At 34.4% G+C, this 22707-nt stretch overlaps 2 protein-coding genes and 1 non-coding gene across 6 annotated transcripts in view; all 3 read right to left on the bottom strand.

Annotated features, from left to right (window-relative positions):
• ip6k2b (inositol hexakisphosphate kinase 2b) overlaps positions 1-22002 on the bottom strand; it is a 72998-nt gene extending 50996 nt beyond the window's left edge. The window contains exons 1-3 of one of the 4 annotated variants that reach the window (XM_087255398.1): positions 21912-22002; positions 9245-9376; positions 8646-8755 (exon numbers count right to left, since the gene is read on the bottom strand). The gene's annotated coding sequence lies outside the window, so the exon portion shown is untranslated. Of the gene's footprint in view, positions 1-8645; positions 8756-9244; positions 9377-21881 lie in introns of all 4 variants that reach the window. The other 3 variants (XM_087255399.1, XM_087255396.1, XM_087255397.1) reach the window with 3 other exon arrangements.
• pfkfb4b (6-phosphofructo-2-kinase/fructose-2,6-biphosphatase 4b) overlaps positions 1-22707 on the bottom strand; it is a 514755-nt gene that overhangs the window by 150831 nt on the left and 341217 nt on the right. The window lies entirely within an intron of this gene.
• trnaf-gaa (transfer RNA phenylalanine (anticodon GAA)) lies at positions 22277-22349 on the bottom strand. The gene has a single exon. It is a non-coding gene; the product is annotated as a tRNA-Phe (tRNA).

A 22707-nucleotide genomic window follows, 5' to 3' on the forward strand; every position in this document is an offset into this window, starting at 1 on the left:
CACACACAGACACACACACACACACAGACACACACACACACACACACACACACACACACACACACAGACACACACACACAGACACACACACACACACACACAGGAAAGTCTCTGTATGTATGAGACTCCCATTACTGTGGTTAGAGCTCTGCAAGGACATTAACCTGAAAGAGAATCCATTAATCATTAACTTCTTGTGCAGTAACAAATTACAGCAGTTTTTACTGGGGCTCATTAAGCACAATCCCGCTTGTAATTCCGATGTAGTTGATGCAGGGTAGAAAAAACTTGTACTTTCTTCAATAAAAGCAGATCAGCTCTCGGGACACCATTAAAATCTCTTCTAAAAATATCATCAAAAAAAAAAATAATGATTAGATTAGCTAGTACAGCTCAGGGGGCAGATTGGGTAACCGGCAGAGGTGAGTGCATGTGTGAGGTCAGGGGTTTAATAATCCTCACTATTCTGCCTGGCATCATTCAACTCTCCCCATAGACTATCTGTGTGTACTGCATGTGTGTAAATGACTGTGTGTGTGTTGGAGGAACTGGAAATGGGAGCTGAAATTGGATGACGGTCTGCAAAGGTTAATAGATCTAATTCCTGCATGAGAATAAAAACCAAATGAGACGCAGGACATTTGCATGAACACACACAGCAACAAAGTAAGATGTATGGAGATGTGGTGTGCCGTGTGTAATGCAGCTGCCATTCTTCATCTGCCGAGAGACAGAGCAGCTCTCTTATATAACCACACATGCAAACACTCATTCAATAGCACGCACTCGGGTCAGGGAAACTCTAGCTAATGGGTCTCCTCTCTCTACATTTTAAGTTCACAGTGCAGAGAGATCATCTGATCTCTACACTACATAAATGTCCTGTGAGTCTGGATCCATCATCGATAATAATATACTTAGGAGGCTTTCAAACAAGCAAAGCCCCTTAAAACTACACAATTTAATGAGTCAGATTGTCTAGATAAAATCGTGATGTGTACTAAATATTGATACCAAATATGCCAGACTACATGTTGATTTGTAACCAATCATCATGTGATGAATATGACGTGCACGCTGTGATCAATAAGTTGCATAAATTACAAATCTAGCACATCCAAATCTTAAATGTCTATTTCCCATAGACAACAGTTCCCTCAAATACTGTATGTGTGTGCTTCCTAAACAAAATCGGTCGATAAGTAGATTCATTCTGTGCCACAAGAGGCACATTTAGAGCTGTAGAAGCAGTTTTCTAGCAATGATTTGTAAACATTACTTGCACAAACATTACTTGAAATTAAAGTGATAACAAAACTTTCAGAAGACAATCAGTTACCTTCAAAAATGCATTGTATGAAAACTAAAATAAATCAATGTACTGAAAATACAGTATGGCTATTGTGAACAAGAACATATTGAGAGATTTGGTAGCAAACATGCTTATTCCAGTACTCATCAGGCTGCTAAAGCACCTCGCCTATCCGTTCATTTTAATTATAGAATTTATGTACAACAACTTTGTTGTGCTATAGGTGCGCTGATGTAAGTGGTCTGCGTATGTTAATGTATTTTCATCTCACAACATGAAGGTTGCTAGTTCGAACAATCCAAAAACATGTGGTATAGGTGAATTTGATAAACTAAATTGGTCTGTAAGTACTGAGAATAAGAGAGTGTATGGGTGTTTCCTAGTGCTAGTTAGTGTACTCCCAGTGCTGGATGCTGGCTGGAAGGGGATTTACTGCATAAAACATATGCCTGAGTAATTGGCAGTTCGTTCTGTAGTGGCGATCCCTAATAAATGAGGGACTAAAACTGAAGGAAAGCGAGTGAGTAATTTGGTTGTGATGGTTCTTTTTTAAGCCTTTTGAAATTCTACTTTTAAATTGCATGTTTTAATGTATTATTTTGAAAATATGTGCAATTTTGAATTACGAAATGCTTACATCTCATATTGTTTTCTTAGCGCCAGATAATTTATATATCATATAAGGGTGATGTGTGCTAGTTAGAGGGAAATACCTCTGAGTATGGTTCATTTCGGATGTGAATGCAGTCGCACCAAATCATGGAAGTGAGCCACTATCAATCACATCTGAATTACTCAATCTTTGAATTTTTGTATTTAATCACTTGCTTTTCTGACATGAATAATGATGCGCTGAAAGCAGAAAGAATGTAAATCTAATTTCAGCAGGAAATAGCTGCCAGTAAGATGACGCAAATATACTGGGTTTCAGAACCAAACACCACCGTGTCCAGTTAAGCAGGGGGAGGTGGGGGGGGTCAATTGAATCCTGTTTGAACCAGGCAATTGAAAAAAATGTGAAAGCCCCTTTACAGAAATAACTAGCTACTTTTACATTGTGTACAAGAAATTATTTTGCACAATGTTTAAATGAATTCTAAACCTTTTCAAACAAAAAACAATGATGATTCACCCTCCTGAATTTACTTTTATTTAATTTGACCCTTTTCTAATACATTGCAAACTAAATATAATCCTGTCTTTCATACATTCACCACCTGATAAAGTAAAACTCACTTTAAGAAAGGCTTTGACTCTCAATTTAAAAGGATCAATAGGTCTAAAATGACATTTGGGTACTGAAAGTGATATGACTGCCAAGGTGAACGAGCGATTTTACAAACAATTTTTTAAAATTTATTCTATATGATTTAACTTTATTCATGTAATTACACATAAGCATGGTCAAACACAAAGGCCAAAAATAATAATTAAAATATGCATGCATGAATAACTCATATAATGTATATCAAATCTAAAAGTATTACAGAATTTATTGAATTTGCTAAAACCTAAAATACATAAATATACACAGCAAATGTACACAAATTTCACGGTGGCTTCCCAAAATGAATATTAAACTCAAGTGCGCATATAACGATGAGGCTCATGAGGATTTACTGAGAACTGATCCACTCTAAGAGACTAAAATAACAGAGAGCAGAGCACTATAGATAACCTAAAATGAAGCAGGCAAAGTCTGTCAAGCAGACGGGTCCTGTGGAAACTCCACAACAGCACAGACTCAAATACCCACAAACATTCTCCATACATTACACACAGCTAAAGGGAAACTACCCGACACCCCGTTTACAGTAGTGAATCCACCGTCTCAATGTTGCATTCCAGTAACATAAGCTATGAAGAATAATAGGTCAAACACTTTCAGATGGCCGGTCTCTAGGTAAACACAAGACTCACAGGTTGTTTACAACACAGATAAATGTGGCCCGTTTTTTTGCCCTTATGTGGCACATGCAGGGTAGTATTTTTTTTAGACTGTAAGAACAACAAAAATCATGTTAAACGTCATTTTTTTAATGACAGATTAGCCACTTTCATGTCTAAATGTAAATATATGATAATATTATACACATTCATAAAAATAATACATCATAAATGTTTCCTTTTTTAACAAAAAGAAGTAACAAAATAATGTGCATTTAACAAAGGAAACACATTAAAGTCATACGATGTTCATATGCAAAAACTGTTGTCAGGAATATTTAGAATTATTAAATTGACTCTCTATGAAAGCACTCTTCTTTTTGCTTTGTTTTACAGAGCAATTATAAAATACAGTTTCGTTGTATTTAGTTTTAGCAGCAGAAATTACTGAAAAATATATTTTACCACTTTTATATATTTTACTCTTGCCCTATATAATAATGATAATATTAATAATAAATATGTAAAAATATCGCAATTATATTTTTGCGGATCTTTGAATTGGATCTTTGACCCACAAAACATATAACATGCATTTTCTTCTGAATATGAAGAAATATATTCAACACCAAGATGTCCGTTTATAAGTGTATTTAGCTTACAACAAACTCCAATTTGGACAATGTTTTAAAAGTAATGTGCACAACCTCTAAGGTTACGTTCACACTGCAAGGCTTAGTGCTCAAATCAGATATTTTCTGAGATCAGATTTTTTTTGCATAGCGGATCACAATGTTGTTATAAATGTGACCAACATCATCAGATTTGCAGTGTAAACAGAGCATGGTCCTAAACTGACCCGCATGCGCAAAAGTATAATAACGGACAGCAAAAATGTCTATACACACAATGTGTATACTGTATGAAGTAAGCATGTTGAGAGATTATGCTTAATATATGATTATTGCCCTTTTCGCAGACAACGTGTCCAAATGTAATAAAATGTAAAGGGTTGTTCTGCTGCTACCAATGTGTATTTTGTCATTTGAAACCTGAAATGAGTCTCTTGTGATTGAAAACACTGATCATTTCTGATTTATGACAACCACAGTGCAAGTCTTTCTGAACACTGGTGTAGTGAACTCATCAAGAGGTCATGAGCAGCCGCAGACTGAATGGTGAAGACATATTATAAGACATATCATTTATCTTTGTTTTATTTAATTTTACTTCCTTATAAACAACAGGCATGGGCAGAAGGGGGGTTTCGGGTGCTTGAGCACCTGCCCTTTTTTGTCTTTGAGAGAAAGTTCCCCCTAAAAATGAAAGTGCCTCCTCCTTTGCACACGAATCCCATATCCTATTTTGTGAGACCACGTGCAGAGTCAGACATTCAGTTGCTTCTGGCAAACTCAATTCAGACCACTGACAGTCAATCTATATCATCTCCTGCACAAGCACAGTAAATCCTACCTAGAGACTCACATTACTGGAGTATAACCAACAAGACCAGACAGAACACAGTAATGGCACTCAAGTCACAAAGTGAAACCTATAGACAGACTGACAGTTGTGTGTGGAAAAAAAAAAAGAGTGAGAGAAGCTTGATAGTATTAGTCTCATTTCTTCTACTCTAAAATTTGGTTTCAGCCCAAATCTGGATAAAATGTGGACAAACACGTGCATTAGTTTTAAAAAATACTGAAAAGTCTAATTCAGCAGTTGGATTCTTTCAATGTTGAGCTAAAACAACTCAGCATGTATTTTATAAACTATTTTATAAACAGTAGCAGAAGTACTGAAGTATTAACTGTTTTAAAACTTCCGATTCAGTTGCCTATAGGAGAAATGACTAGGAAAAATAAACGGCAGAAAACTGTCAAACGATCTGCTCTACAAACAAGTGTTTATGATTATACATAAAAGATGGAATAATATAATACAGAAATGTTAGTTTGCAACATCAAGCAGTATAACGAGCTGTTTTTAACCTCTAAAAATCAATGGAAGTGAATGAAACCAAAAGTCTTGAGCCAAAAAGATTCCAATGACTGTCCCAGCGCTTGCGTCAAGAATAAGCTCAATACAGCAAGATTACTTGGAAATCAATAATCTAGTAAGATTTAACCAAACAAAAAATAATAATAATAAATAAAATAAAATAATAAATAAATAAAAATAAATAAATAAATAAATAAAAAATATCACTTCCCAACTCTCTTACACAGCACTGTGCCTGGAACTTTATAGACATTTAATTTAATAGTGTTAATAAACAAACAAGCTTTTCAAACTTCAAAATAGTAAATCAATATACATTTTTATATTTAATTAAATTATTATAGCGATCACAATACACTTTCTGGTATAAAATGTTACATTAGTTGCATTTAAAAGAGGTCCATATTTTTAAGAGTTTATAATGCAATGCAATTAAATAATTCAGTTGCACAGTCTTCAATGGCATGACCCTACAGTAATCATTGTATTATAAACATTAAGGGCCCCATCATACACCCGGCGCAATACTTGTTTGCTAGTTTCAGCTTGGCGCAAGATTCGTTTCCCGGTCTAAACTCCAGCGCAGAGTTGCGCCCCGCTTATACACTGCTTAATAGCCTACAAGATGTAGAGCAATACGCAAATATCTTTACATATGAATTTTTTTAATATTAAGCATAGGCCTATATATAAAGGATATAATAAGAATATATACAGAATATAAATATAAAAGATTAAATTACAAAACATTATTTTTCTAGCCTACATAAATATGAAAAACCACTGTTTTTTTGCCTTTTTCATCTCGGGAAGCTTTTTCAGTTCATTCATAACAATTTGCTTTTGAATAATGTTATTATTATTGGCAGTATTATTTATTATATCCATATTTTTATTTGTTTGATTAAAAACAAGCTTTGATTAGCCCACCTGCAGGTTTTAGATCATATGGGGCACAGCATGTGTTTTAGGATAGAACTCAGGTTTTTGAACACACTTTGTTATTATTGTTAATTTATTCGTTTGCTGGAAATTAGAACTGAATTTAGAAATAGTTTTGAAACAAATATTTGCGCTAAACAAATGAAATTAATTATTTATAAGCTAATTGATGTCTGTGCGTAAAGGTTTCCCTATCCAAGAGCGAAAGTAAAAGTAGATCGATTATCTCACATTCTTGCGCAGAAGATGCTCTGTTTAACTGTTTTCTGTAAAAAAAAAAAATGTTAACTGTTTGTTTGTGAAATGCTCAGTTTTTCCACTTCCACTTACTTTACGTCCTGTAAATAGCAAATGCGCTTATGGCGCGACGCAGCTGGCTCTTAAAGGGAATGGGAGATGAGACTCTGATTGGTTTATTCTCAAAACACACCAATAACTCATTAAGAAAATAAACTTAACCCTTTTAGACCATGCGCCACGACGCAAAGCCCATTTTCCCATCCTTAAATTAGCAAAAATGCATTCTGACACGCCCTGAAAGCGTTTGAGCCCTGCGTTTTGCGCATGGACCGTCAAAATAGAGCCCTAAGTGTCATCAATGTTGAAAACCAATGTGCTGCTAAATATTTTGGTTGAAACCCTGATACATTTTTGTTTTGTGAAATCCTGAAACATTTTTAGCTTTATTTGTGGAAAACATTCATTCAAAATATAAATTGTTCATATTATTATGGCTTTACCATCATTTATCAATTTATTGTGTTCGTAAACAAATATATGCATTACTTTCAATAGATTTCTAGCCTGAAACTTCTAAAAATAGCACTTTAAATAAAGCATGCATCATGTTGCCTCACAAAAATAGTGTTAAAGGGCCATAAAATCCCCCCGCCTCAGCCGGGTGTTTTCACACCTCTAGTTTGAAAAAAGTCAGGAAATTGTAATTCCAGCCTTGTTTAGGTGGGAGTGTAGAGAAGCGAAATAGGGAAGGGTTTGCAAGAAAAGGGGAGTTTCAGTAAGTGCATGCACTGATTGTCACAGATGCAGGGGATATCGTCAAACAGCAGTGTGTGTGTATAGACAATGTTTACATGTTTACATTCGGAGAGCAGCATTTACTGCTGATGTTTCAGTCCATAATACTGTAGTGATATTACTGTAAACTTAGTAACTAAATGAATTTGACTAAGGTATGTCACTACTGTCGATACTATCCAATTTTGCCACCTGAATAAACAGAAGCAAGAAACATTGATCGCTCATTTACCAAATCTGTAGAAACAGGACAACTAATACAATTGGGAACTGCGTCTTTTTTAAAAGGACACGAGTGGAAATGCGGATTTAACCATTTCCAGATGCAAAAGCGTTCGGGTGGAAATTGTTCCTTACATATATTTTTGTTGTGTGTTCGCAGACCACTGTAAGGTCCACACATGAGCTGTGCACTCATCGCAGGGAAATTGAAACAAGTCCTTTGTTGCGGCACAATAATAAACGCAACAGTGACGACCCATGTCTTCAACAATTCTTCTTCTTCCACTTGTTTTAAATATGTTGGAAACACAACGTGGCGTCTCTCTGTCGTCTTCGAAGTTGTATCTTGCATATTAATGAAGTTGCATCTTATTCACAATAGAGCATGCTGATCCACCAAGTTCGAACCAAGTCTCTCTCATGAATTAATGCTGAAAGCTCAAACACGTCATGTTGTACCCACGGGTACAGATATCCAGTCTCCATGCTAGAATTTACATAAGGATCTCATCGCTGTGTAATATTCAATAGTAGCTTGTAATGGAGCTAAACCTCTATAACAGCAAATTGACTTAATTCAATTGAGAGAAGTTTGGAGCTCAAGAATCTACCGATTCAGAGTACACTTATTTTTGCTAGTCAGAATACTTGGCCTGCTTTATGGCTGGAAAGAAGTGCTTGATGACCCATCAAGCAAACATCTTATACAAACAAACCGTGAACAAACCTTCACCGTCATTTTCCGTAATGTCTGCGCTTGTATAAAGACTGTGACATTTGTCCAGAGGCTTTAGCTTGTCTGAAATCAAAAGGTGTCACTAATAGGATGAATCTAGTTGTCACCGAGTTCAATGTTTTGCAGTAATAGCTGACTCATTCAACAACAGTGTCAGGAAGAGGGATTAAAAAGTCTTCAATGTGGGAACTACTGGAAACTACCATCTGCTTCTTGCCAGTTCAAATATTCATGCCAGCTCTTTACTTGAGTCAATAGCCCTGCCTGGCATCCAGTGGTTTACTCATTATTACCGGCATTTAAAAAGAGGGATGCTGAGCTCTTGTCACCTCACTGTGGTTTTATGCATGCAGCTCAGCGCAGCGTAACAATAAATCGAGTTTGGCTGCCTTCAGGGAGACCTGAATGCAGAACAGGATTTCTCGCAAAACCTTTTAAGTGTTTAAAATGTATTTTGCCAATTATTTGGTAGAATGTAATAAAAATAAATGCAACATAGAAGATTCTTACCTTTTTGATGTCTGGATTTTTCCTGAATGCAAGTTTAATATGCAGAAAAAACTGTATGCAGGCCATTCACAGGTAGAGCGGGACTGTTTGACTAAGCAGTTGAAGGAAACCTGAAAGAAAGTTTGGAAGCAGTAAATTAGCTTACTTTAAATTATGTCCGATTTTTTTAAATAATCTATCTTACACTATAATTGGTGGTGTCTCTTTTTATGAAGCCGATAACACTGCAAAACAAACAAAAACGTGTGCTTAGCAAGCATTGAATTCTTTTTTTCTTTATTTATTTCCTTAATGTTTTCATTGTGATGGTGAAAATGAAAAGATTGCTCCTGAACTCTCTGACACATGACTTTGTTTTAAAATACATATTAGGACTGCACAATATATCATTCCAGCATGTGCAAATCTGCAAGTCACATCACATCTGTAATGTCAATAATTTAACCTTAGAGAAAGAGTTTATTGCCCACATTTGTTTTAGGATCTGAGATTCTGTCAGCATTTCAACCAAATTTAAGCCATTTTGGCAAATTAAATTAAATGTTTGTACAATTAATTGTAAATTTGTATATTTGCTCTGTTGTATTTAACTACTCTACCTGACAAAAGGCTTGTCGTTAATCCCAGTTGTAAGCGCAACAAACAATATCTTGATTCTGGTAGATCATTTGGCAGACAGTAGATTTTTCTGATGAATCATCTGTTAAACTGCATCCCAATCATCACAAATACTGCAAAAAAACATCCCATAACGTACACTGTAAAAAATGAATCTTGAGGCTTGTAAATTTCTTTAAAAAAATTAATGTGGTCATTAAAAATAATGTGCATATTTTCTTTAAAAAAATAATATTCTGGATTAATTTAAAAGTATTAAGAAGATCTTGCTAATACAATCAAGAGATAAATTTCACTTATTTTTTTAAGTAAACCAGTGCAATTATTAGGCTTACTTTTAGAAACCAGTTAAGCTAATAAAAATTGAGGAAAGATGGATTCACATTTTTTTAAAGAAAATTCACTCAATTATACTGATTTGATTGAGATGTTTGCATTTGAATCTCAACAACGGCAGTGACCAGACGAAATTTTGAAGAAGCAGATCAACTGTAAGCATGCTAAGCTAAGAGGTAAGCCTTAACAGTTTATCATTTTTATTGTCTTAAATAAGCTCTTTCATAAAAGACACTGCTGTTTAAGCTTGTTCGGGAGCCTAGTTTCTGCCATATGGGTACACGGGTATTTTTAAAACACCCATTCCTATTTGAAATTGATTTGCTTTAATGCTCATTTTGAATTGTATATTTAAACTGAACAAATTATGTGCATTGTAATATTTAACAGCTGTGATCAGGCAACATTTAAGCGGGTGGACGAACAACAGTGATCTTGTTGGTTAGCCTAAGCTAAGCTATGTTAGCTATAGCCATTCAATGGGGTTTACGCACAGCTAGTGTTTTTCCATTTCATAAGGTTCCTTTTACAGCATTGATGATGTAATGTTATTAACTATGTTTATATATAATACTGTACAAAAATGCTAATATTTGTTTGCTTAATTTTTCAGATTAATGAAGAAAATGTTCACAGTATTTTCCCACAAAAGAGGAGCAGTTTACTCAGGCAGATTCTGATAAAGAGAATGGGTGCCAAACAGCAGGTAATTTATAATGTTATTTGTGTATTATTATGATTATTAATATTAGGCAATATTACTAATCTCTACACTTTTGTTGCATCAGACCTCACATTAAATCAGGGATAAGACGAGAGAAGCTATCCTCTGTTGCTGGTCTATTTGTAGGAAAAAGTGGAGCAGCTCATTCAGTAGTGCAATGAAAGTGTCTTAAACTAATTCAGATATTTGTGATTTTCAGAAAACTGCATTTTATATTTTTGCATTTTTACAAAAGACAAAAATATAACTCAGTCACAACATTGTTGAATGCACTATTCTTTGTATAAACTTGGTGATATTTATTTTTTTTGTACACTAGTATGCATTTTGAAAACACCCTGTCCATTATAAGTCAAAATACTTGTGTACTTGTGTCAGTCAGCAATGTCTACTCAAACATTGAGGAATTAATGTTTACAGAGATACAAAGAAATGGTTTATTTCCTTAATGTATTTCCTTAAAGTGTTTTAGTAAACCTTAAACATTTGAAATTTACAATTGCATAGTTTCAAAATAATAAACAATGTTTATCTTACAGTGTGTGAATGCACAGAGGATTGCTGTCAGCCAGAGAGATGACCTACAATAAGGATTTCTGTATTGTCTTGGAGGATGAGCGAGTCATGGCTGGCTTGGAAATCTAGAATTGCTGAACTGGATTCATACAAGTATTCCCCAAATTAAAATCACCCACAAACAAACTTTTAAGAACTTTTATTAACAAACTTTTGTTTCTGACACAAATTCACTGTTACAAACTTTTGGGAAATTGTTACTGCATCGACTGATTGATTTATTGTGTTGCTAATAATTTGAGATACAGCTTTTATACTGGTCTTATATGTTGTGCAATTCACAAAATCTGTCAGAGTTTGTCTAAAATGTGATTATTCCTACAAAAGAAAGTTGACAGATTTTTTTTTCATGACAGGAATAAAGAACTTTTTTTCAGAGCTTAACGTTGCTGTAACTTTTAAATAGATTTGTTTAACAAATTGTACCATTTTGTTATCAGTGGAACATGTTATAAAATGATTGTTATCAAAAATGCATTGTGTATGTGTTTTATTATAAACTATATATTTTACATTTTATGAATGAGTTATTTTCATTAATACATTTGAGTAAATGGTGGTTGATTTGCTTAAATTAAAAAAGCACATTCCACTAATAATATTGAAATCATCATCTATCACTCAAAAAAACCTAGTCATTTACACATGATTCAATCAAGTGGTTTTTGCTAAAAAAATTTATGTGAGTAAATGGTGGTGGATTTGCTTAAATTATAAAAGCACATTCGACTAATAATATTAAAATCATCATCTATCACTCAAAAGATTTTGTAATTTTCACGATTCATTCAAGTGGTTTTTGCCCCCAAAAAAAATCTCGTTTTCAAACTACCTAAAAATATTACGTGCAATAGTGTTACCACACTTTTTTTTTTATAAATAGCACGTAAGATTTTTTACAGTGTAAATAAGTTGTCATTTTATAAGAATATGTCAATAACTCAATTTTGACAAAAATTTCAGATACAACCTTGTAATGCTAAGGTGACAATTTGTACTGCCCATTACATTACAAGCAGGAGAAGGCAAAATCTTTAGCAGGATAGCACTCCTTCTTATATTTTAGCCTCCACATCAAAGATCCTGAAAGCAAAGGTCAAGGTGCTCCAGGATTAGCCAGCCCAGTCACCAGACATGAACATTATTGAGCATGTCTGGGGTAAGATGAAGGAGGAGGCATTGAAGATGAATCCAAATAATCTGGATGAACTCTGGGTGTCCTTTAAGAATGGTTTCTTTGCCATTCCAGATGACTTTATTAATAAGTTTTTAATATTGTTACTGTTAGATCGAACTCTGTGCCATCGCATGACTATAGATGTGTTAAAAACACACACTCACTCACACACACACTCACACACACACACTCCTTATCGGGAGGTAACGTCTAATTTTGATAAAATCTGAAACCGAGTGATTGGGCCCAATTTTTGATCACATGATCAGATCTGGACATCCCTACTGCAAACTCGCATACTTTTTTGGTCACATCCATAACACATTTAGTTTCCTCATTTAAAATATAAGATATGTTCACAGATTGATACTTTTCTGATCCCTTATTTCTGTAGTTAGTAGTTTTAGACAATATAAACAGATCAATATAATGTTAATGTATACTTTTAAGTTCTTACTGCAAATGTCACATCTATAACGCTGGAATTGCTCTAATGCAAGTTTTTTGTTGAACAATATGAGGTTGGGTAAACAATATAGTTTTTTAATACTTGTAATATTTTCATGGCTACTCCATTACACTGACATATACTCCATATTTGTAAGTTGTGCAAATGTTTGTCCATCTATATCTTTGTGTGAGAGAAACAGCCTGCAGAGATTAACTTTATGTGATCTCTAAAAGGGTCCAAGTCTCAGAGCGAATCTCTGCCTTACAGTGCCAAACACGTGAGCTGCTTTCCACAATTCCTTGAAAGGTGATCAAACAGAGAGAAAGAAAGTGCCAGAAGGAAAGAACAGGATGAGCGATGAAAACAAACACTAGTCCTGAGGCTGCATTTCTGCAAAGACAACATTGAGAATCAGTACACAAAGGTGCTGATATGAACCAGGGTCCTCATCTATGACAGTTGCTATGGTAATTTGGCAAATCTGGCAATTCTTGGGTCAGTTATCAGAGTTGAAAACATTTGTCTGGTTGTGTGTAGAGCGTGCTTAGAGACAGATGGCCCCTACAGTCAAACTGGATCACTGCCAGTGGAGCCATTATACTTCAGACGGGACATCAAATAAAAGACGATCACATAACATCAAATAGAAAAACAGACTATTATATTTTTAAACATAATAGTTATACAAAGTTTAACTTCCAGTTGCACTCTGACACTCTTGTCTGACACAATTCTTAAGATTTTTTTGGGGACAATGTATTTGTTTTATGTTCAAACTACTTAAATTCATCAAGTTAATTTAATTAACATTGGGAGAACGTAAATGAACTGCGTGGAACCCAGTATCTTCACAGTGGAATATTTAGTCAATCTGACTGGTGTAAATTGAGATTACTAAAAGGATCATTTGATTTGACAAAAAAAATTAAGGCAGCAAGAATATTTTTACAATGTATCACCATAAATACAATGCATAAACAGCTGCATAAAAAAGTAAGAGACCACTTTAAAATTCTGTTTCTCTGGATTTACAATGCACGGTTTTCAGTAAAAAATTTTTTGGTTTTTTCAGCAAGTTTTTTTTTTTTTAATGAAACAATTGGTCTAATTAACAAAATAAATAAATCCCATGTTTTTATGTTTATGTTAATTGTGAATATACAAACACATAAATTTTGACACAGTATCAATGTTTTAAAGGGCACCCATGATGAAAATCATCTTTTGTAAGCTGTTTGGACAACTGTGTATAGGTATAGGTATGTGTAGTGCGTCCTCAGTCAAATTATATTTAAATTTGATATATTTAAATTTCTTAATGTAAAAATAAGATCCAAATCTCACCCATTTTAAGGCCCACCGAAACGTGTTGTAGGAATGCAGTTTCCCCTGACAGCCGCATGTCTCCATAGTAGCGTTTATAATCAAAAGAGAAATTGCGGAAAGCAACTGGGATTAAAAGATTTGCTCTCTGTGATCATCAATCATCATCAAATCTGATCAAGAATGTTTTAAAACAGTGCATATTTGTGATAAAGAAAAGACGGTAAAAATTGCTGTAATTTAACAACACAGCTGAATGTTAGTACAATTATAAAAGACATTGCTTCAATCCCGGTTTGTGGATGTTAAATCTGGTTTATTTTGTAGATTTACGTAACAGATATCCATACAGTAGTGGGTAATGATGTGTATCTCTTCACATTTGCCATGCAAAAACAGTGCAAGTTAAACGCATGAGCTGTGTGTGTATGTGTCTGTGTGAACTTGTGAGATGACTTTGTGTGACTCATCGTTGCAGAAAGGCTTGAATTAACTCCACAACAAATACATCTAATAATCATTTGGAAAGTTACTTCAGCACAGCCACTGTGCTCTTTATCCGATGTCGCAGGAGACGGACACACACTCTGACAGGCATGAGGGGTGGGAGGGAAGAACTAGCTCATTTGCATTACATGCACAGGATACAAAAACAGCTACATGGAGTCATATCATAAAATTGTAATATTCTGACAGGTATAATAAATAATATGATGGGTGTTTTTTAGGGTGGGCGACGCGGTGGAGCAGTGGGTAGCAAATTCGCCTCACTGAAAGAAGGTCACTGGTTCGAGCCTCGGCTGGGTCAGTTAGCAGTTCTGTGTGGAGTTTGCATGTTCTCCCCGTTTGCGTGGGTTTTCTCCGGGTGCTCCGGTTTCCCCCAAAGTCCAAAGACATGTGGTACAATTGAATTGGGTATGCTAAAATTGACTGTAGTTTATGTGTGTGAGTGAGTGTGTATGGATGTTTCCCAGTGATGGGTAAAACATGTGGGTAAAACATGTGGGTAAAACATGTGCTGGATAAGTTGGCGGTTCATTCTGCTGTGGCGACCCTAGATTAATAAAGGGACTAAGCCGAAAAGAAAATGAATGAATGTTTTGAGCTGAAACTTCACAGACACATTTGGGAGACACAAAAGACTTTTCTTAAATCTTGAAAAGGGGGTAAAAGGGGTGCCTTTTAACTTCAAATGGCTTAGGAAACAAATATTTGGTGGAATAAATTTCAGTAACAACATATGAAAATTTGACACTCCCATTTTTATGCAATTTTTTACGAACCTTGCCTTTTTCTCTTCTCCGACACTCCCCCTAAACAGAGCTGGACACGCCCACTTTCCTGACTTTTTCCAAAGTAGAGGTGTGAAAAACCCTGCTAAAACAGGGGGGTTCAAGGCCCTTTAAAACACAATGTTTGTTTAAAACCTGGAGGAAATGTTATCAGACCATTATAAAAAAATATATATATATTTTAATATTTGACTCAAATGTACCTTGTTCTTATATTTAATTTGACTTAAATTTAATTTAATTCATAGTAATTAATTTATACAATTTCTATAATTTTATATTTTTATTCATTATATTTTAAATTTAAAATAGACAAATTTTGGGATAAAAATTAAAATTATTTATTTATTTGCCATAAAATACAACATGCTTTTTCTTTGTGCGATTCATATGGCAGTTGCGCTGAGACTAATGGCTAATCTTGCCACAGGACAGGCCTGTCATTAGAAGATGCTTCTGTGCAGCTAAAGGACAGTCTTTATCTCTGTCAGCATCTTCCTCACGTGTTATTATCCGTGTCCTGTCTGAGTGCATCTCTGTCATGCTTTCAACCCAGCAAGTATGACTGGTCAAAAAATGCTGGTTTGCTTCTGAAATGACAGCACTGGCTACTGAAAAACAGATTAGTTGTAAGCTGGAAAATTAAGCAGTAAATAAAAATGTATGTGATTCTTCAGATGCTGTGTAACAGAATGCGTTACCAGATTTTGTTCGATCAAAATGTTCTTTTGTTGTAGAGATTAATTGTAATAAGTGTGCCAACAAACCAAAATGAACCAAGACGTGTCACAAGATTTGACCCTAAAAAGCAAAGAGTGATTAAGCACACTCAGTTTTTCCCTTTACAGTCACAATGTTGCATTACAGTTCGGTACAGGCATCAGAAATACAGCAGACGATTATTTACGTGTGACTGACAAAAATCCTGCTGCTGTTTTACTGCTTAACAAGATCTTTACAATTTTCCTGATGAACATACAATCACATACACACATACATATCAGCAGATAAATTCTATTTTTAAGATTATCGTCATCGATCCAATGTCTAAATTAGGCCGATATCTTTATGCCGATAAATTCCGTAATTGTACAGAACTGCCTGCCCGCTCACACGTGGGCTGAGATTGTTTAGACTTGCCCAGTGCAGTATAATAAAGCTCTCCTCACATTGTTTATTTTTATTTATATTGCGTATTTTGCATTAATTCATCTCAGGAAAAATATTACATGTGCAAACATCACAGCAGCGATGCACACGTGCTAAACAACTCATTGGGTTGTTTTGTAATCTAATATGATTAACTGTTATAATCAATGCGTTGCTTGCCATGTGTTATTGATGTTAGAATGTATTCAGTTTGATCGAAATATTCATATTGATTACAACAAGGGCACGAGAGAGCCGTCACCGCGCACACACACAGACACACCCGCGCACACAGACACATTCACGCACAAACTCGCGCACACAGACACACTCGCGTACGCGCACACACACACACACACACACACACACACACACACACACACACACACACACACACACACACACAGACAGACAGACAGACAGACAGACAGACAGACAGACAGACAGACAGACACAAATCTTACAGCCTTCAGAGCAGCACGGGAGAGAGGTGCAGTGTGCCGGTCACTGAATCCAGCGTAGGAACTCTCAACTCGCCGCACATTCTGTCTTTATATTATGTTCTGTGTTTGTCATAAAGTCACCTGAGCTCAAAGCTTAGCTGCACCGCCTGCAGTTGAGTAAAACTTTTCATTGATCATTTTTTCCGCAATTGACAGCAAGAACGAGCGCAGAAGCGTTGTCTGATTGACAAGCAGCAGCTACATGCGTTCAAAAGAATCTAAAACGCCAAATAGGATGAATCTATTCGATTTTTTGCTTTGAGTATAGACTATTCAGTTCATAAGAGCAGCTCAATCTTTTATGAAGTTTGCTGCATAAAAATATAACACATTTATAATTATTAGCCTATACATATTCTGAAGAATTATCAGTTATCAGTATCGGCCAAAAAATCCATATCATTGCATCCCTAGTTGCAAACAGTTTATATGGGCTAAATGTTATATGTTGGTTTCAATTTAGCCCATATGAACAGTTTGAGTTTAAACTGAAAGAAACTATTTCAGAGTAACTGGACCAGAATAAATGACAGAACTAAAAAAACAAATGCAAATAGCAAACCCTAAGAAATAGAAAGTAAAACTTTTAATCAGTCTTGTTCCAGCTTGATTTTCTTTCTTCTGCTAAACACGAAATAAGATATTTTAAAGAAAGTTGGAAAACTGTCTTCTGCTGTATTTGTTTTTTACTATGAAGTAAATATTAAAAGGTTTTCAGCATTCTTCAAAATATCTTCTTTTGTGTTCAACAGAGTAAAGAAACTCGTAGTAAACAAGCAAGTGTGAGTGAATAAATTTTAATTCTTGGGTGAACTATCCCTTTAAAACCAAATCTAAGGCCATGTTAATGTGCTCTTGAAAGGTCTCAAGTCAATTCTCAACACTTACAACCAACACAAAAACTAAGACTAAGGGAAATAATCTTGAACTTTGGCCAACTTCCAGCTCCTTCCTGCCTCTCCGAAATCTGAGCATTGTTGTTTAAAAAAAAAAAAAAAAAAAAAAAAAAAAACTTCCTAAAGTTTGTATTCCAGGAAGACATTAAGATCAAGAAAGGCCAGAATGACAAGCACAACAGGCAGTGTGTTTCATTTACAATTAACAATTTAATGATATTTTCAGAATAAACCCTATAAATTACTGGCTGAGTGCAATAAAGCAATCTTTCTGGTCAAAGAAAGGGAACAATTTCCTTATTGTTGCTTGACTTTGTGTTTTAATTAGTCTAACAGCATATAATACTATCAGATAAAAGAAGAATATTAAGAAAATAATAGCATATCCTTAAAGAAAAAGAAACTACTGTAACAATAAAAGTACTGTCAGAAATAAAAACAAGCAGGGAAAAAGGAGAGACAGAAAATGTCAAATCTCCAACACAATCTCATGACAAATCATCTCATATATTTTTGATTTAGTATAGCTTATTTGTACAATCTCATTCATACATTTCTAGTTTTTATTAAGTCGTGTATGTGCGTGAATGCAAGAGTGTATGGGTGTTTCCCAGTGCTGGGTTGCAGTTGGAAGGGCATCTACTGCGTAATAACATATGCTGGATTTATTGGTGGTACATTCTACTGTGTTGATCACAGATTAATAAAGGGACTAAGCCTAAAAGAAAATGAATGAATGAATATCTACAGCATTTCATTGCCTTGTACATGTGTAATGACAATAAAGTCGAATCTAATCTAATTTAGCCACTTTTTTGTCAATACATTGAATAGTAGACTTTTATCATGAGATCGGGTTGAAAAAAAAAAAAAAATCACACTATTTTCAGATTATACTTACACATTTATAATAATAATAATAATAATAATAATAATAATAAAAATATTAATAATAATAATAATAATAAAAAAATCAGGCAATAATTTAAAATGTGGACTGGCAAGAAATCTGAAAGCTCCAGCCAGTGTCATTTAAAACAATTAAGATGCATTCATTGCATTACAACTGAAATACAAATAAAATGATTACATTATTAGAAAACAAAAATGAGAAATGTTGTCTGGCCCACTCACTGAAACACAAACCACATACTATTCAATGCTTGCCACAGATTTGAAATATACTTGCGGTGGTTAAAAAACCTTTTACCCATCAAATAAATGATTAACTACATGACAAACAATAAAATAAAAAATGTGACTATTTTTAACTATATTTTTATTAATTATGACAATGTTATACACTATCTCTTTTCAATGGTTTAATTTTTTAAAGCCTGTTGAAAAAAAAAAAAAAGTTATTAACTATTTCTCTTACTTTGATGCTATTTAGGAGCCATTGACTAATAACAGCTGATCTCGCTCTCTCACTTAGGTTCAAGTTGCAATATTGGCATGACATTTTGAACAGTATTGCCAAAACATTTTAGATATGAAGCATGCAATATATTTACATCAACAAATTAATAAAATATACAGCAAATGATAATTAAATAACAGAAAAATGTATAAAAGTATGCTAAAAAATTTAATAATTACAAGAATTAAATAATTTCATCCTCTCTTGAGTATATAGTTAATTTTTTCTGAGATCTTTATTAAAGAATTAAGAATTTTATATTTCTGTTGCTCTTGAGGTTGCATGTGCGCAGTCAGTTGTAAAGTCAATCGAAAAGAGGCTTAAATAAAAAGGTAATACAAAATGCATACGATTAACGACAACTGTAGAAGGTGAAAGAAAAAACCCAGACATTTAAGGACATTTAGGAACTATGGCCAGATGCATTTTAATACGATTGTGTGTGGGAGTGGGAGTGTGTGAGAATTGTCTCACGCACAATCAACAAGCAGTACAAAATGTGTAGGGCAAGAGAAATATACTTGGTTGGCTGTTGATATAAAGTCTAAAGTATATTTCAAGTAAAGTCTGTGTGGAAAGCACTACTATCCCTAAAAGTTGTTGAAATTAAAAAATAAATCTCAAATATATAGCTAATGCCATAATATTATATATATATATATATATATATATATATATATATATATATATATATATATATATATATATATACACACACATACACACACACACACACACTCATATCACCACACAAGAGTTGTCACTTTAAATAGCAAACTATGTAGAGTCGCCTATATAGTATTCCACTCATATAAAGTTGAGATAACTCGGAATGATGATGATGTTTTTATAACAAGCTTAAACTACTGCGTCAGTACATCCCACAGTGGTATACACCATAAAAACAAGTGTGACTGATAGTGCCACATATGTGGGAACCATTTGCCTGACATGCTCATTACAACCACATTTATACCATTGCAAGATAACCAAGAGTTATTTAGAACCATAAAGCGTGTAAAGAGAAGTCACCTGAGAACTGGACAATGAAACTGGAGACATTTTATGAAGACAGTTCTGCTGGTACATACAGTCCAGCCTTAGTTATAACCAACACTGTTTTTGATGCAGAGATCACAGACCATATGTAAAACTTGGAAGGAATGTGAATAAAAATACTAAACTCACGTGTCTAATTTATGGTTCATGGGGTTCAGCGTCCTCCAGATTATGAATAAAAATAAATTAGGGAGCAGCTTCGTATAGTACAGAATGTCAAATACGAGAACCTGACTGACAAGAATTTTATGATTGATTTGGCATGAACAACAGAGGAGGTTTCTGTGTATCTGGTATGTGTGTGGGAGAATCTGAAGAGATGAAGCAGGAGATTGAGGATTTGGCTGCACGCCGGCCTTTAGTTATGTAATACCGGTTCCCATATGTGTTTCTGTCTGTGTGTGATATACTGTATGTCAGCCATGCCTCTAGTAAAGACATGCTTGCACATATTGCAAAGGTGGGTCAGTTCTATTAAAAGTAAAACCACCCTGGCATGCTACTAATCACGCGTTTGAAATCTGAGACGTTTCTGATAAACTAGAATGATGCAATCTCAGAAATGACCTAATTAAAGTTAAAATTTTAGACAATCATTAAATGTGTAAATAACTGTGAAATATTAAGCTCTTGATCTCCACCTGAACGAAAAGCACTTCATAAAACACTGACAATCGTAAACTGCCCTGCACAACATCTAGAACTACTGTAAATAATATATTAGAGGCAGATAATAAACAAACAAATGAAGTGAATCAATGAATGTAGGTTAAATTTAAAGTCAAATTGGAGGAAGTGCTAAAAGAAGACTGGACCAAAAACAACACATTTGCAATACTTTACATTTCTACATGTCTGTATAAAAGACAAGTACATCTAAGCACTAAAACCAAGAGCTGTTGAGAGAACTGTACATTAACATATAACATACCATGAGGTCATGAAAAAAGTTTTTTTTTTGTTAAACAATGGTAACCTTGAATTAATAGTAGTTTAACCGTGACATAGAAGTAAAACGGTGGCTATACAAATGACAATCAATTCACCAAAACAACACGGTTGCTGACATTTTGCTATAATAAAAACATGGGCAATTGTCTGATACATTCTGAAGAAAGTAAATGGGATTTCTGTTTAATGGAATGTTGCTTATGGAACATTTCTTAGGGTAACGTAATGTTGGTTTTATATTTGCACATTTATTCAGTAACAACTTATGACATGCTCCCTATATTGGAAACCATGGTACTTTTAAATATTTCGTCTCAAGTATGACTTTAAAACAACATTAGCACTATTTGATCGACTATGAACAGTGTTGTACTTTGATAGTCATTGGCTGCTAATATGATTTCAACCATTTAGAATTTGCAAAGAATACTTTTCTGAAAATATATTATTGATTAGTCTGAATGTGTCAACAGAACTAATTTTACCTCAATATGTCTTAAGTTATATAATACGATTAAATTAATCGATATGAAATATATAATTCATATTTAAATAAACTAATAAATATGTAAATGAACAAACAAACGATCACTTGACGCCTATGTGTGCTAATACGGAGCATTTTTGGAAGATTTATCCATGCGGTATGTTAGCCTAACTTATATGACAGACCAACTATTTTGGCAGCATATCGAGAGGCAACAACAGATATACAGTGAGTTAAGCTGTAATATAAGTAATATAAAGACATGTAACGTTACATTGGTTTCAAGATGTTACAGGTACTGTACCGTAATCCTATCCTGGAGTCCAAACAAATGTCACAAAAGTCAGCACAAAATGACTTGGCTTCTCTTGCGTTTTCCACGAGGTAAGAACACCGATTTGTTGATCAACATCGCCCCCTGACGTAGCTACAGCGAATAACCGCTGTGGCGAATAAATAATGAAGTGAAACTACAGCGACATCTTCAGGATACGGTCTGAACCACATGATACGTAACAAGAATGGCAGGCAACCTGGCAAACAACATAGCTCAGGTTACGTATTTTAGTCTTCTTCTTTTGCTTTCTTAGATTTTTTTGTGTTGTATAACTTTTATTTTTAAGCTTATAGTATATCAGACGTAATAATGTAATTTGCGAAAATAAAAACTGCCGAAACCCGGGATCGAACCAGGGACCTTTAGATCTTCAGTCTAACGCTCTCCCAACTGAGCTATTTCGGCGGATAAAGAACATAATCACACATAGCCTACTTGTTTGCCTACTTGGCTGCTTGTGTATCCGGATTATAGATTTTATTATGTGCTTCATATTAATACCAGGTATTTTCCAAGATTAACTTGATAACTTCATTCGTTTACATTCTGTCACTGAATTAAACACCCAGTGAACGGCGTTTCCTCCCAAATAGAAACGAATGTAACGACAATTGCGCTTATTTTTCATTCGCTCAATAACAGTGCAGGCATTTTCCAAACTGGTAAAACAGTAAAATTAGAGTTTGTGATCAAGGAAACCATGCAGAAAAGTAAATAAGTTATATAGATGACAAAGAAACGAAAAAAATTTCTAACGTTATGT

This window comes from Danio rerio, chromosome 6 (assembly GCF_052040795.2).
Source record: "Danio rerio strain M-AB ecotype USA chromosome 6, GRCz13ab, whole genome shotgun sequence".
NCBI classification, from domain to species: Eukaryota; Metazoa; Chordata; class Actinopteri; order Cypriniformes; family Danionidae; genus Danio; species Danio rerio.